We start from the raw sequence: 15,678 nt of genomic DNA, 5'->3' as shown, positions 1-15,678 counted from the left end.
GGGCTAAATAAGTCAGCTGTTTGCTCAGCAGGAGCTAGTCTCTAACTCACAGGCCTCATGAAGGATTCAGTTGGTGCATGTTAGCTATATAGCACAGCTCTTAAATTCACCTACATTTACCTGCACAGATCACAGTTGTTATACGTCTGAGAAACCGTGACGTGCTTTGCAGATGTTCATTTCTATCATATACAATGGTTAAGGAAATCTTCTGTGCTCTCGACTGGATATAGCTCCTATGCAGCACACCTTCACGAATCTGTTTGCGTGGTGAAGCCTGGGATGCCAGATACGGTTACGCTCGGGTAGCTACCCCTGTTAACGTCACTCCAGCACTCAGGGCCTCTTTTATCAAGATGCGCTAGTGGATCTCGGTGCAGTAATGCCAACAAAGTCCATTCACTTTGAATGGGCTCCCTTGGCACTGCCGCAAAGGAATCACTAGCGTGGCTTGATAAAAAAAAAAAAAAAAAAGGCCCTCAGCTTGTTTTCCTACACCTGCAACTTTTATACCAGCCGGATAAGTTGCACAGCTGCCACACCTAGCTGTACTGCTTATCCTGAATACTTGCACCAGCCTCCTTTTTTCTGAAACACTGGTCTCAAAAAAAAAAAAGGAAGATTTTCTATTGGCAGCACTTTCTTGTGTAAAAAGAGATAAACTGACCATCACAGAGAGGAATTTGCTCTGGACACAATAAAACAAAAAAAACATCTCTGAATGACCGGGTTCCTGCATGATCTTTAGAGTTCCTGTGATCAGGAAGATGAGACTTTGAGCTGAGCTGCTGACATGGATAAGTGGACACAAGGCAATGTCATTTTGGTGAAGGGAGCATCGGGGATAGGTACAGAAAGCATCTGAAGAACTGAAGAGCCAGTGGCCTTGCAATACTGCAACTTGGTATGATAAAGAGGGAAGAGGGGTCCTTTAGTTTGCAAAGGAATCTAGGCCTGCCACAAAATAGATCAAATGCACTCTGAGCTTTAATAATGCCACCCTTTTCCCGTCTTGTTAATACGTCACCCGATAGTATTCACAGTTCTTCTAAATCCTAAAACAGCTGGGGAGGGGGGGGGGAAAGACTCACCCCCATCTGGTTTCCCAGGCAACCATCACTACAGGCAGTGTACTGACATACTATGTGACTGTAACCATGGCAACAACATGCGTCTTCCAACCTGCCTGCATAAACTCACTAGGAATTTTTTTTAAAAAGGGGGGGGGGGGCGAGAAACTTACGTTTTATGCTATACTATAAAGGAGATTGTTTTATTTATTTCTCACCTCCAACCCCCTCTTTTCCTTTATTCCTCATGAACACTAGAATGGGTGGCAGAGCCGGTGGTTGGGAGGCGGAGATACTGTTGGGCAGACTTATACGGTCTGTGCCAGAGCCGGTGGTGGGAGGCGGGGATAGTGCTGGGCAGACTTATACGGTCTGTGCCAGAGCCGGTGGTGGGAGGCGGGGATAGTGCTGGGCAGACTTATACGGTCTGTGCCAGAGCCGGTGGTGGGAGGCGGGGATAGTACTGGGCAGACTTATACGGTCTGTGCCAGAGCCGGTGGTGGGAGGCGGGGATAGTGCTGGGCAGACTTATACGGTCTGTGCCAGAGCCGGTGGTGGGAGGCGGGGATAGTGCTGGGCAGACTTATACGGTCTGTGCCAGAGCCGGTGGTGGGAGGCGGGGATAGTGCTGGCCAGACTTATACGGTCTGTGCCAGAGCCGGTGGTGGGAGGCGGGGATAGTGCTGGGCAGACTTATACGGTCTGTGCCAGAGCCGGTGGGGGGAGGCGGGGATAGTGCTGGGCAGACTTATACGGTCTGTGCCAGAGCCGGTGGTGGGAGGCGGGGATAGTACTGGGCAGACTTATACGGTCTGTGCCAGAGCCGGTGGTGGGAGGCGGGGATAGTGCTGGGCAGACTTATACGGTCTGTGCCAGAGCCGGTGGTGGGAGGCGGGGATAGTGCTGGCCAGACTTATACGGTCTGTGCCAGAGCCGGTGGTGGGAGGCGGGGATAGTGCTGGCCAGACTTATATGGTCTGTGCCCTGAAGAGGACAGTACAAATAAAAAAGTAGCACATATGAATTTATCTTCTTGGGCAGACTGGATGAACCGTGCAGGTCTTTTTCTGCCGTCATCTACTATGTTACATACAGCCAGTTTTCTTTCTTGTTGGAAGATGCCAAAGATCACAAGGAGCAACAATGGGATTTGAACACACTTCCCTAGTTGTCAGCCCAGTGCTCCGGCCACTAGGCTACCGTTAAATGGCATCCTGACCCTAGCAGTAGTACCACAAGGACCATATTGAACCTCGCACCAGTAGGGCCAGAACAGAGTAGGGGGGGAGGCGCACCTGCCCCAAACCCACTAGAGAAACCAGGGGTTAAAAAGAAAGGCCCGGTGACAGCAGCGGGGACAGCGCTGCGAACTTTAATCACAATGTACTCACTCTGATGCTCCCCAGTATCTCTCCACACTCGTCCTTCCCTACACCCCCTTCCCGTGCACTCCGCTCCATGGATAAATCCTTCTTATCTGTTCCCTTCTCCGCTACTGCCAACTCCAGACTTCGCGCCTTCTGTCTCACTGCACCCTACGCCTGGAATAAACTTCCTGAGCCCCTACGTCTTGCCCCATCCTTGGCCATCTTTAAATCTAGACTGAAAGCCCACCTCTTTAACATTGCTTTTGACAGGTAACCACTTGTAACCACTCGCCTCCACCTACCCTCCTCTCTTCCTTCCCGTTCACATTAATTGATTTGATTACTTTATTTTTTGTCTATTAGATTGTAAGCTCTTTGAGCAGGGACTGTCTTTCCTCTATGTTTGTGCAGCGATGCGTACGCCTTGTAGCGCTATAGAAATGCTAAATAGTACTAGTAGTAGTGGCCTAAGGGAGAGTGGAGATGCAGCTGCACATTGCTAAGCCCCAGGTGCTTTAAGAAGCAGACCAGGAGCATCAGGCCATGGATATCTATATATATAAAAGGCACCTCCAATGTTCCAATGAAGCCTCAAGCCGGAAACTTGAGGCACCCGAGATATCCGGTTTGGCCTGCAGTCAGTGTAGCTCCGCCCTCGCGTCAAAACGCGATGACGTAGAGGGCGGGGAACGCACAACGCACAAGTTCCAGAAATTCAGTGACAGCAGCGGGGACAGCTTTGCGAACTTTAATCACAAACTCGCAACCAAGTGACAGAGACGCAGGGAGGGAGAGGGGGGGTGTGGAACTCGGGAGGGAGGGACGGGGGGGGGGGGGTCTGGAACTCAGAAGGGAGGAGGGAGGATGGTGGGCGGGAAATTACCTTGCTAGCGGCCCGTTGAATTTTTTTTCCGAAACGGGCATTTCTTACTAGTACTATAATGATGTGCTACATCTTTGGTGATAAATTCAGACAATATATTTCTAGGCATTTAAACTAGAGGATGGGGTGGTAAATGGAAGCAGGTGAGTTCAGGAAGGCACCTACAGCAAAATCAAAAGCCTGACAGTCGTAGAGAAAACAAGAAAAATAAGCCATCTCAGCATTTCACTTAGCAAAAAGGGAGAACAGGCAAAAGCAATGCAAAAAGATGAGAGAGCCTGTAAAATATAGCTGGAAAGCAATGAGCACATATGCTCAGTCTAAGTAACAGATTTCAGGATCTGCAAGCCCTGATGTTAGAGGCACACTTGGATTTTGTTGCTGTCACACAGACACGGTTCAATGATTACAATGAATGGGACAGTCATACAGGCTATAATGTTTTTTAGGAAGGTTAGGGATGGCCAAAGGGGTGGAGGATTGGATGTCTGTCCAAAAAAAGTCTTATCTGCCATCATTTGCAACCCGATGCTCCTGGAATGGAAGAATATTACTGCTTGCGAGGTTGCTTGCATTATTCTTGTATTATGGGAGCCAGTAACCTGAGGTACTGAGCTACTGCCTTGGTACTCTCTGAAAATTAAAGTGCAGTAAAAGTTCAACTTTTAACTACCTCCCTATATGTATAGAGACATGGCTTAACTGGAATAGATCAGCATGGATTCAGCAAAGTTAAATCTTTCTTACCAATCTGTTAGAATTTTTGGAAGGTGGATAAAGGTGAGCCAGCTGATATAGTATATTTTGATTTTCAGAAAGCACCTGACAAATTACCTCATGAAAGGCTTCTCAGGAAATTTCCTTGATTCCTGCTATACCAGTCCAGACCAACAGGCTATGTTCCCTTACCAGAAGACGGAGGCAGAAAAGCAAAATGCTTTCAGTGACATCACTGGTATAAGGTGTGGTGCAGCCTGGTCTTTGGCAGGGCAACCACAGTCCTCGAGGGCCACAAACCAGTCAGGCTTTCAAGATTTACACAATGAATGTGCACTGCTTCCATTGTATGTAAATAGATCTCATGCATTTTCATTGTGGAATATTGAAAACCCAACTGGGCTGTGGCCTTCAAGGACACGACTGCCCACTCCTGAAGTAGTATTCTAATGTCCAAGAAAAAAGTAAAAAAAAAAAAAAAAAACAACTAACACAATAGAAGAAAACCTTCTAAGGGAAACCTCTGCAGATTAGGAAGTACAAATCAAGAGCAATGAAGGCGGTAAGAGCAAAGAAATAGGCAAATGCCATCCAAAAATCTCCCAACACTGCAGTCTTCCTGGATAGGCCCTGGACTGGTCTAGCAGGAATCAAAGAAATGAAATATCAGGTAAGAGCCAAATTACACCTTCCTTTCATCCAGCTAAATCAGTCCAGGACAAACTGGGTGTACAGAAGCTCTACTCCTCGGGCCGGAAGATAAGGTTCTCTCCAAAATGTTCTACTAAGGTACTGTCACCTTTGGCTGAAACATCAACCTTGTAGTGTTTCACAAAGGAATGCAATGACAACCACATCGCCACTCTTTAAATACCTTCTGGCGCAACTGCCGAGGCCCTCTGCCCACAAGGTCACCGGAGATCTGGTTGAATGAAACCAGAGCCCTTCACAGACTGGCCTCCAGTTGAGTATATATGTTGCTTCAATCACTGCCTTGATCCAATGCCCCAAGGATGGCTTCAAGGCCGCTTCTCCTTTACATGTTCCACTAAACAGAATAAAGAGATGAGCAGACCTGTAGGGGTATTTACCTGAGATCTCACCTTTGCTGGTCCTTGGCCTATATAACAATATGGATTTTAGCCTGTGCCTGTACCCATCAGAACCAGCTTGGTTACAAAGGAAACATTAGTGCTGAGCACTGCAAGATGATTTCATCCAAGGACATATTCCGTGGGCTAGTCTGCTATCTTCTGGGAAGATTGGAGGAGAGAGTCACCCATGGCTCCAGGAGTATCTGAGCAGACAGGGAGGTTTGCTTGCCGTCGATAGTAGGGACTGTCTTTCTTCTATGTTTGTACAGCGCTGCGTATGCCTTGTAGCGCTATAGAAATGCTAAATAGTAGTAGTAGTAACAAAGGCTCGCTTCTTGACCATGAAGCTGGCTGGACATTATCAGGCTCATTTTCAAAGCACTTAGCCTCCCAAAGTTCCATAGAAACCTATGGAACTTAGCCTCCCAAAGTGCTTTGAAAATATGCCTCTATGTCACCGTATGTGATTGGTCCACAGGCATCATCTGACCCTTGGATACCAGAAGTTTGGACTGAAGAGAGAGGAAGAAAGGAGACGACCGGAGGATTTGCAGGTGAACAAGAACGCTCGAAAGAGCCAGAGACTGATTTTCCTAACACCAGTGAACTGCGTGCCTTGTAACCAACTGACAGGGCCTGCTCAGCTACAATATCAGGCCTTATCTAAGATTCTACCATTTGCATCCAGAATTCAAATCTCGGACCTTATTCCTGGACTGTGAGACTCGCTGAGAATTCAGCTCGAGTCCAGAGGAGAAATCCGCTTCGGAACCATTGGAAGTCTGCCACAGACTGCAGGGTGAGATCAGGATTTATTCCTATGTCTAGGGGGATAATTAGTCCTTGTCTTTATTCTGTGACAGATGGGTTATGTCATGACTTATGGTCTGTGAATTTAGCTGCTGTGGTATTTTGCATAAGACGTGTGGTATAACTTCTGATGCTAATCATTAGGATTTCAGTACTGTAATTGGTTGTGTAATCAGTCATTTAGTTAGTCCATTAGGATAATCATATGTCATTACCTGTATTTTGGTTATAATCTCTTTGTATAGCAAGTTCTTGTGTTTTGCTTGGCATTTTGCTGCAGAACTATTTTTATACATATATTTTTCTTTACATAATAATAATATATATATTCCTTCTGTGGCATTGTTCCTCTTTATCCCAATGACAGCTAGCTTGTCATTGGGAGAAAGAGGTACGCTCCCCTAGACACGAGTCCAGGATATTGCTATTTAGTAGTGCTCTGTCAGCTAAGTACCTCTTGTATAGAACATACCTTACAGACGCTGAAAGGGATTTATCACCTCCAAACAGTGCAGGGGAACTATGAGCACATCCAGCTTATGCAGCACTTGTGTTTATAGTCCTCGAAAAGACTGGCAGAGAAGCCACTTAATTCACATTGAAGGAAGCAGCACTTTAGGATGATGGCACATGTGAATGGAAACGAGTCACAGGCGAAGGATAAATATGGATCCCCACAAAAAAAGGCCCAGCGGCTCCGAGGCTCGCCTGGCCAAGGAAACCAGACTGCTTTCAAGGAGAAATTCTTCACGGAGGCTTGGTCAAAGGGAGGATTAGACAAGGCACCAAGTACTAAATTAAGATACCACTCTGGCATTACAGCCCAAGTGGAAGTTGAATTTGCTCGACTCCCCCTTTGCAAAAACCAAATGACATTCATAATGTGCTTAAAATTCCTGGTCTTTTGACTGAGACTTAAGTTTCCGATGTTCATAATAGGCTGAGATTTGTTATTCATAGGATTGTGGCAACAGGAGCCTTGGAAGGACAGAGGACTACCTTTTCTATTCTGAACAGGTTATTTGTTTTTGGATCCGTACCTTTTTTCTTTTTTTTTTTTTTTATTTTTTTTTTTTATTTATGTTCATTTTCATCAAAACAAAGAAAACATCTTGTTCGGAAAAGAACATAAAAGGTATCATATAACATAACACTAAGATTAAACACTCTAAAGGAAAATATTGCTTACTCAAGTCCATAAACTGAAGATCAAGATTCAGGAATACAAGGCAGAATCTAATCAAATTATAAAAATAACAGGATTAAGCTAGTACCATTGAGGTGTGTTACTTATTATATTAAGCGTTGTCTTTTTTACTCGAAGTTATAAGAGCTAGTACATGCATAGGTTCTGTGAACAATATTCTTTCCATCAAGTCTTACTATACACTTGCAGGGTATCTTAAAAAAAGGTACCCCCCAACTGCATTATTCCAGACTTCAGGAGCAAAAATTGTTTCCTCCGTTTTCTTGTCTCCTTAGAGACATCAGGAAATAATAATATCTTATAACCCAAAAAGGGTTTTTTCTCCTATTACGAAAGAAAGACGGGAGAATCAACCTTGTCGGCAGCAAAGCAAACGGTAGCAACCAAAGTTGCGGCGTTGCCTGCTCGGAATCAGAGGTCTCAAGCAATCGTGATACATCTAATGGGGTTTCAGGAATTTGATTCAGCTCTTTTCCTGGGACATAAAACCAGAGGTAAATGTGGTAAATTCTGATTGTTACATTCAAAACATCTCGGAAATATCTCTTTAAACTATCAAAGAGGAGGTGTTGTCTGGATCCTGGAAAGTTTACAAATCTTAAATTATGACTTTTGGTATAGTTATCAAATGTTTCCATCTTTTTCCGAAGAGTAGCCAAGTCATTATCATCAGAGGTTGTAAGGTTTCCAATTTTTTCAATTTTTTGCTCAGCCTTTCAGCTTTATTGTCTATTCTTTAGTTTTTCCCTCAGTTGTCTCAAATCTTTCTCTAATAAATTTACTTTTGAACAATCTCGTTTGTCTGTTTCAAAAAGTTTGTCCCAGGGCCAGAGACACAAGTCCCATAATTTATCCAAAGGTAACCTCTTTTCGTACCTTTTCTTTAATTATATTTCTGTTACTGTAAACCACTTCCGTATTCCCTTTTTATGAGATATAGAGGGTATTTTCAAAGCACTTAGATTTTACAACGTTTCCATAGTAACCTATGGAACTTTGTAAGGTCTAAGTGCTTTGAAAATAAGCCCTGTAGTACATCAAGCAGAACTCATCATTAAAGGAATATTCATAAAGAATAACTAACTTTAAATCCAATTTCCCTAGTGCTTCACTTACAGGAACACCAACGGAAGTATTACTGCAGGCTATTTTCCAAGACAGGAACACTGCTTATAGCTAAAATTGATTTACAGCATGAAGTAGTGAAATCTGGTTAATTATCTGTGAGAAAGCTGTTGATAAAGTAAATAAGGAAACTGTGTCCTGCGAAGAAAAAAAATATTCTTTTACAAGAATCTTGCGATGTATGGGTAGTGATATTAAACCCACTAAACCAAATATGCATTTGTCGAAAGTGGTTCACAATACCACATATGCACAACAGTTCATTAGCAATAATGAAAATAAATCAACATTGTAATACAATATTACATAAGAAACTAGAATATATAAGAATTATTTAAACAGAAATGTCATGGGTGGCTAGTGTTAATACCCTAGATGGATTAAAAATGATCTTTAAAGAAACAGTGGAGATTCCAGAGGCTGCATTACCACTTGTTTTTGCTGCTTAGTATCTAGTCAAGGATTCCGAGAGTGAAAAAGTACTCTTATGAGGAAGGGTGAGGAAGAGGGACTGTGGGTTAATCTGAAAAGAGAGAACAGAAAATCTGTTTTACTTTGGTGTGATATAAAGGCCTCCTTCACAGGCAGAGAAGTGAACAAAGATTTAATTGAGGATATACACAAATAGTAGGACTCAGGGCCGCCGAGAAGGGTGGGGGTAAAATTCCCCGAGCCCGGCAAGCTTCTTCTTGCTGCCTGCTTCCGGGTCTGTCCTCCCCTACTCCTGCGTGCGCCCCAGGACCCAGATGATTGCATTAGCGTGATATTGCATTAATGCAATCATCCTGGCCTGAGTCATAGCACGGACAGGAGCAGGAGAGGACAGACCGTGGGAGCAGGCACCCAGGAATGGCTTGCCAGTGCTGCACCCCCCCCCCCCCTTTGAAAGGAAGACAGAAGAGGTAAGGGGGCGGGTGGGAGAGGTGGTGCAAGCGGGGGTGGGGGGGGGGGGGTGGGCGGCAGTGGTTCGATTCTGCCCCAGGCCGGCTATGTCTCTCGGCAGCCCTGGTAGGACTTCCCTTTTCATAGCTAATAGGTGACTTCAATATGCCAGATGTTTATTGGGGTATCCCTGTTGCAGAGCCATCTGGAAGGAGATCCTGGATTCTCTACCGGGAAAAAACTGCTCCAGCAGTTGGTAATGAAATGTATGCAGGATGGGGCCATACGGACCTGGAACTTACAAACCGAGAGACTGTTTCTGGCATCCAATGGTGACTGCATGATGTGTTCAATATTAAGACACGCATGGAGAGAGGGTTCATTCAAAAGTGAACGATGCTTAAAACGTCAAAATAAACAAACCACCCTAACTTTGACAAGATAGGGGAATACATCCAAGAACTTGTTAGCCAAACGGGAACAGCTGGGGGGAAGTAGGAAAAGCAGTGGGCAAAACTGAAAGGAGCATTTTAAGGGCAACAAACCCTTTTGTTAGGGAAGTAAATTAACGTAAGAGGAAAGGCTGCTTTGGTTCTCAAAAGTAGTAACTGAAAAGGTAACACACGAGATTAGACTTCATAAACTGCAAGAGAACATAGGAGGAGGAAGACCAGCAGCAATATCTGGAAAAGCTAAAAGAAGCTGGTAAAGTCGTCAGGAAACATTTTTAGATATGTTAGTGATAGGAAAATGTGCACAGGGCAGTGTGAGGCTTATGGGTAAAGGAGAGGAATATTATATACACATTTGCCGCCTAAAACTGAAAACTGGTCTAAGCCGTTTACGGGCTAGATAGGAAACTACAATTTAACATTAGGAAAGTACAAGCCAAGAATGGCACCAGAAAGAAGTAGAGAAACCATAGATACGGGGGAAGGAAGGTAGGGTCACACAAAGGCAGGGGGAGAAGTCAAGAAGGGATGGAGGATGGGGGGGGTGCTGAAGCAGCCATATGAGAATGCAGCTAATCACCGAAGGCCTGCCGAGATAGCCAGGTCTTTACAACAGTGTTAATCTGGAGGAGAGATAGCTCAGTCCGAATATTGGCAGGGAGGCTATTCCATAGCATTGGAGTGAGAAAATAGAAGAAGTTAGGGATCGAAACAGACTACTCAAAATCTGTCCGAAAATATTCAGGATCAAGCAAATCAAATAACAGTTTTTGAAGGGAGAGGTGCCCAACTGCAGAATGTTACAACAATGCTTATACAAGAGAAGGATATTCAAGTTCGTAAACTTGAATTCCTGGAAAGTTAAGGCCGTAGGAACAATCTAAGATTTATAATTTTCCTAAATCTCAATTAATACCTGCTTTGGACATGTTAAAAATATTTTGCAGAAATATTAGGAATACCAATGGAGGGTTTTCCACCCATAGTAAGAACTCAATATATAACAGGTTCTTCAAGACCGCCTAATGTGCAACCTCGATCTGTTCCTGAACTAAAGTTGACTGAATTCTTGGAGAGTTCATTAGAGGTGGTGACTGAAAGAACCACACTTTTGGTGTCTTTCGCTTTGGAACCGGACAGAAATAACATTTTTCAGCATATTCTCGTCACATTAACGCACTTTTGGGGGAAGTAAAATTCAAGTTCTTCCAGAGTTGGTCAGAGACACACAAAAAAGAAGAAGAGAATTCTTGGTGCTTAAACCAAGAGTTCTCAACTTAGGAGCTTTGTTTAAATTAAAATTTCCTTGTAGATGTTTTGTGTCTCTAGAAATTAATAATTACATTTTTTTGAACCCCCCCCCCCCCCCACAAAAAAAAAATGGTTGCAATTTATTATTTCTAAAGAAAGTGTAAGGGACTCTTTGCATACGCCCACAACTTAATGCTATAGGTCGATTGCGAGCGTTCTCTTGCTCCTCCTTGCTCTAATGATATTATTGTTATTTTTGCCTGTTAAATTCTTTTTGCCTTGTAATTGGATCCAAATGCGTTGTGGACAAATTTAAAAAAGAATTAGAGTTAAGCTGTGTATTGCCATTGTCGTAGATTTACGGATATTTCCTAAACCTTTATATGTGAATGTAAATGTTAAAAATCAATAAATATTAAGAAAAAAAAAAAAAGGCACTCTTTCTGGTTTTCTCATGTTGTTTAGCCTGCCTAGGCCCAGGCAAAACAATGTGATGGTTGTTTAGGGAGCGTAACATACCAGCTGGACAGTATGGAATAGTGAGTGAAGCAAGATTAAGAACCCCTGCTCCAGAACTTCCCTTCCACCGCACAAATCTACCGTTCAATAGCTGAAGCTATTGTATCTCATTTGACTCTTGATCAGTGGTTATCAACCAATTCCTTGAGACACATCTAACATAGTAACATAGTAGATGACGGCAGAAAAAGACCTGCACGGTCCATCCAGTCTGCCCAACAAGATAACTCATATTTGCTGCTTTTTGTGTATACCCTACTTTGATTTGTACCTGTGCTCTTCAGGGCACAGACCGTACAAGTCTGTCCAGCACTATCCCCGCCTCCCAACCACCAGTCCCGCTTCCCACCACCGGCTCTGGCACAGACCGTATAAGTCTGCCCAGCCCTATCCCCGCCTCCCAACCACCAGCCCCGCCTCCCGATCTTGACTAAGCTCCTGAGGATCCATTCCTTCGGCACAGGATTCCTTTATGCTTATCCCACGCATGTTAGATCTATCCAGTTGGATGTTCAGGACATCCAGAGTGAATATGAACGAGATAGATTTGCATGCTCTTGCCTTCACTATATGCAGATCTCTCAGGCATATTCATTGTGGATATCCTGAAAACCTAATTGGCCGAATGCATCATATGTACTGGATCAAGAACCACTGCTCTATTTAGATCTTTGTGTCTCACCTGAAAAGGCTTCCGCACCACTGTAATAGCCTTTCGCTGGATCACCTCGGCTTTTTAAGGTTGGCCTTCAGAAATGGAAACAATACTTCAGGAGACAACTCAACACTGACCTGTAAAAACAAAAAAAAGGAAGTAAATTACGTACTAGTATTGCTTCTCCTTATACGCCCTAGGATCCCTCTGGCTCTGGTCTCTGCTTTGTTGCATTTCTTCACTACCTTGAAATCACAACCTCAAGGACTTCATCCTGCTTTATGGCTACCATTATGTCACCTATTTTATACCAGTCCATTGGATTTCTGCATCCCAAATGCATAACTGTATTTATTATAACTGAAACTTAGTTTTCAAGCAACTGATCACGCCTCAAACTCTTTAGATCCTTTGTCATAGGTACATTCCAAGGGTTCCCCAGAACCAACCCAGCTTTCAGGATATCTATAAAGAATATGCATGAGATATATGTTTGTATGCAATGGAGAACGGGAATATGCATATTCATTGTTAATATCCCTCCCACCCCCCTAAAGAAAAACAGACCAACAGTGGGATTACACGGTTCATTTTAGGAAACTGATCTAGCCCCTGAAGTAAGCTCACTTTGTTGCAGAAGTTAGCAACAGCCATAGAGAGATTAAAAACAAAACCAACCCTTTACCCACAATCACCTTTCCAATATCACTCAGACATACTAAGTAGAACCAAGCCCAGAACTGATCCTTGAGGAATTCCACTAATCACCTTTCTTCAGGGTGAACTCCTTTTACCACTAACCACTGCTATCCCTCAACCAATATCTATAAGCCAGTCCACCATCTTAGCACCACCCTACCACCTGCAGGCTGCTCAGTTTGTTTATAAGCTTGCTATATTGGCCAAAATCAAAGGCTTTGCTGAAATTCATGCCTGTCCCCCATCCGGTTCTCTGGTCACTCAGCTGATGTTCATGAGGCTAATCTGACACAATCGACTTTTGGTAAAACCATTGTGCCTTGTTCCCATAGCCCACCAGATCCTTCAGAAGAGTCTCATTCTTCACATCACCAAATCATAGGTGCAAGGTGGGGGTGGGGGCAAATGCCTCCTACTCCCAAATGCTGAACTGGCCCCCATGAGTTGCCACAGGAAAGATGCAGCCTGGCTCTCCCACTCAAAAGTGAGCATGTGAATGAGTGGGTGGCCACAAAAGACAGGCCCCTGAGCATCCTTTCCCTATCCCATGTGGCCAGCAGAAGGAACAGTGCTTCATAAGGCTTCAGATTTTTGTGTTGAGACCAGTCTGACGGCATGAGCAATGAAGCTTCCTATAGCAAGGCTGGCCCCATGCAGCTCAGAAAGCTGAAGCCCCTCCTACAGACCCCAAACATATAAACGGCGAGTGACCGAACTCACTCGCAAATGCGCAGTAAAGACCCTCTCTGTCTCACCCCCGCGTCAATACGTGATGACGGGGGCGGGACAGAGAGAGTCTCTACTGCGCAAGGGGAGGGACGAAACTGCTCCCCCCCCCCCCCCAAGGTCGCCGCCACCACTCCCCCCACCCGGAGTCGCCGCCGCCACCCACCCTCCACCCGGGCCGGGCTCTCGCTCCACTATAGAAACAGTGTCAACGCAGCACACAGCTCAGCTGAGCTGCCGTCGGCCTTCCTTCCTGCCTGTGTCCCGCCCTTGTGGGCACAGGCAGAGGACAGCAGCTCATCTGAGCTGTGTGCTGCGTTCCCGCGCTGTTTCAATAGCGAAGCGAGGGCCCGGCCCAGGTGGAGGGGTGGCGGCGACTCCAGGGGGGGCATAGCGGTGACCTCGGAAGGGTAGCGGCGAGCTCGGCGGCGGGGGGGCCTTGCAGCAGCGAGGAGAAGGGGCCTTTCAACCCCCCCCCCCCCCGGTCCTATACTAGCCCGTTTTTACGGGCTCAACGGCTAGTAAGGGAGTGAAAGCATGAAGGGCTGATCTGAATATTTAGTAGATCAGGGGGAGGCTGAAAGCGCCCGACTGGGGCAGAGGACAAAGAAAACAGGTTGGAAGGAGAGACAGCCACGTGCGAAGAGATTTCTAGGGATCAAGTGAAGACAGGGAAGACAACAAAAAAAGAGCATAGGAGATGATGGAGGAAGAGAAAGAACGAAGGGAATGCAGATGTGTACAGAGAAAGTATAGAGTAACAGGGATAAGTGGGCAGAGGGACAAGGGGAAGAGATAAAAGAGGCATGGAGAGGGGTAGGCAAAGAGAAGGGTAAAGGGAACTTCCACTCCTCTCTCTCGGTCCCTTTCCTTTTTCCTTTGTTACCCGTTGGTTTCCTTCTTGATTAATTGATATATTGTGTTGTCTTCTTTTCCCCTTCTATCCTATCTGATAACCGAGTTCCTTTTCTACTTTGTTTGTTTGATTTCTATTTCAGTATGTAAACCGTTTAGTTCTGCGCCACAGCTTAAGCGGTATAATAAATGTTCATAAACAACAGAGTGAAGATGACAAAAGGAAGAGGAAAGCTGAAAGGTGAGGGGGCAAAAAGAAGTGAAAAGAGGTGAGGAAAGTACAACAGGATCAAGACACTAATATGTTTGCTGAGTAAGAGGTTGCCGTCTGTGTATGTTGCTACAAGAGCGTGCATCTTATTGGCCAAAGAGCAGTGTTACACAACTTTCATCTGAGTGGGTGAGATGTTTAAAGGCTATGCTGCAATGAGAAATCATAGGTTGAAAAAGAGTATTTGTCCCTGAAGTAGACATTGGATTTGGATTTTTTTTTATTTTTGTTACATTTGTACCCTGCGCTTTCCCACTCATGGCAGGCTCAATGCGGCTTACATGGGGCAATGGAGGGTTAAGTGACTTGCCCAGAGTCACAAGGAGCTGCCTGTGCCTGAAGTGGGAATCGAACTCAGTTCCTCAGTTCCCCAGGACCAAAGTCCACCACCCTAACCACTAGGCCACTCCTCCACTTTGAGGATGTAACCCCTATAACTGCGCCCAAAAGGTGCATATTCTAGAAAGGAAAGTATACTAGCATAAAAACAGTTAGATATGAACATATGAGATTAAATGTAAGCTAACTCGGGAGACAGCGAAGGTGACACAATAAAACGATGATGCTGTATGGTGTAGAAGATTTATTGAACAGAAAGAACAACTCGACCTGACACAGCCGTGTTTCGGCCCAATGGCCTGCCTCAGGAGTCTATGCATGAGAACATCAATATCACATACATAAATAAAAACAGTGAAGGTGATGATAAAAAGTAAAAGCACTGTACACATAAACTGCATAACATTGTAAAAGATAAAAAAGTAGATTGACTGTAAGGATCAGAGAGACGGGGTGGGGATGCTCCATGGCAGTAAGAAAAAAGGCATTCAGAATATATAACATACATGTATAGGTACTGGTCGCGGGAGGGCCCCCCCCCCCCCCCCCCCCCTATTTTTTCTATTTTTTTTTTAAATTAATTAATGTATTTATTTTTATTTCTTTTCTTGTGTGTATGATGTGAGATGCTGCCTCATGAATAGATGGAATAGGGGGAGGGGGGAGGAAGGGAGGGAAAGGATGTAAGAAGGTATATAAAAAACGGTCAATGATTGATAAGCAGTGTTTAAAACGGTTACCCGGAGTCCCCTGGAT

General features: G+C 44.6%; 1 protein-coding gene across 1 annotated transcript in view; it reads right to left on the bottom strand.

Annotated features, from left to right (window-relative positions):
* Positions 1–15,678, bottom strand: part of GNB2 (G protein subunit beta 2) — an 85,619-nt gene that overhangs the window by 46,490 nt on the left and 23,451 nt on the right. The gene's annotated exons all lie outside the window — the stretch shown is intronic.

This window comes from Microcaecilia unicolor, chromosome 14 (genome assembly GCF_901765095.1).
Source record: "Microcaecilia unicolor chromosome 14, aMicUni1.1, whole genome shotgun sequence".
NCBI lineage: Eukaryota > Metazoa > Chordata > Amphibia > Gymnophiona > Siphonopidae > Microcaecilia > Microcaecilia unicolor.
Note: the sequence above shows the minus strand (reverse complement) of the source record. Positions and strands in the feature narration are given on the sequence as shown.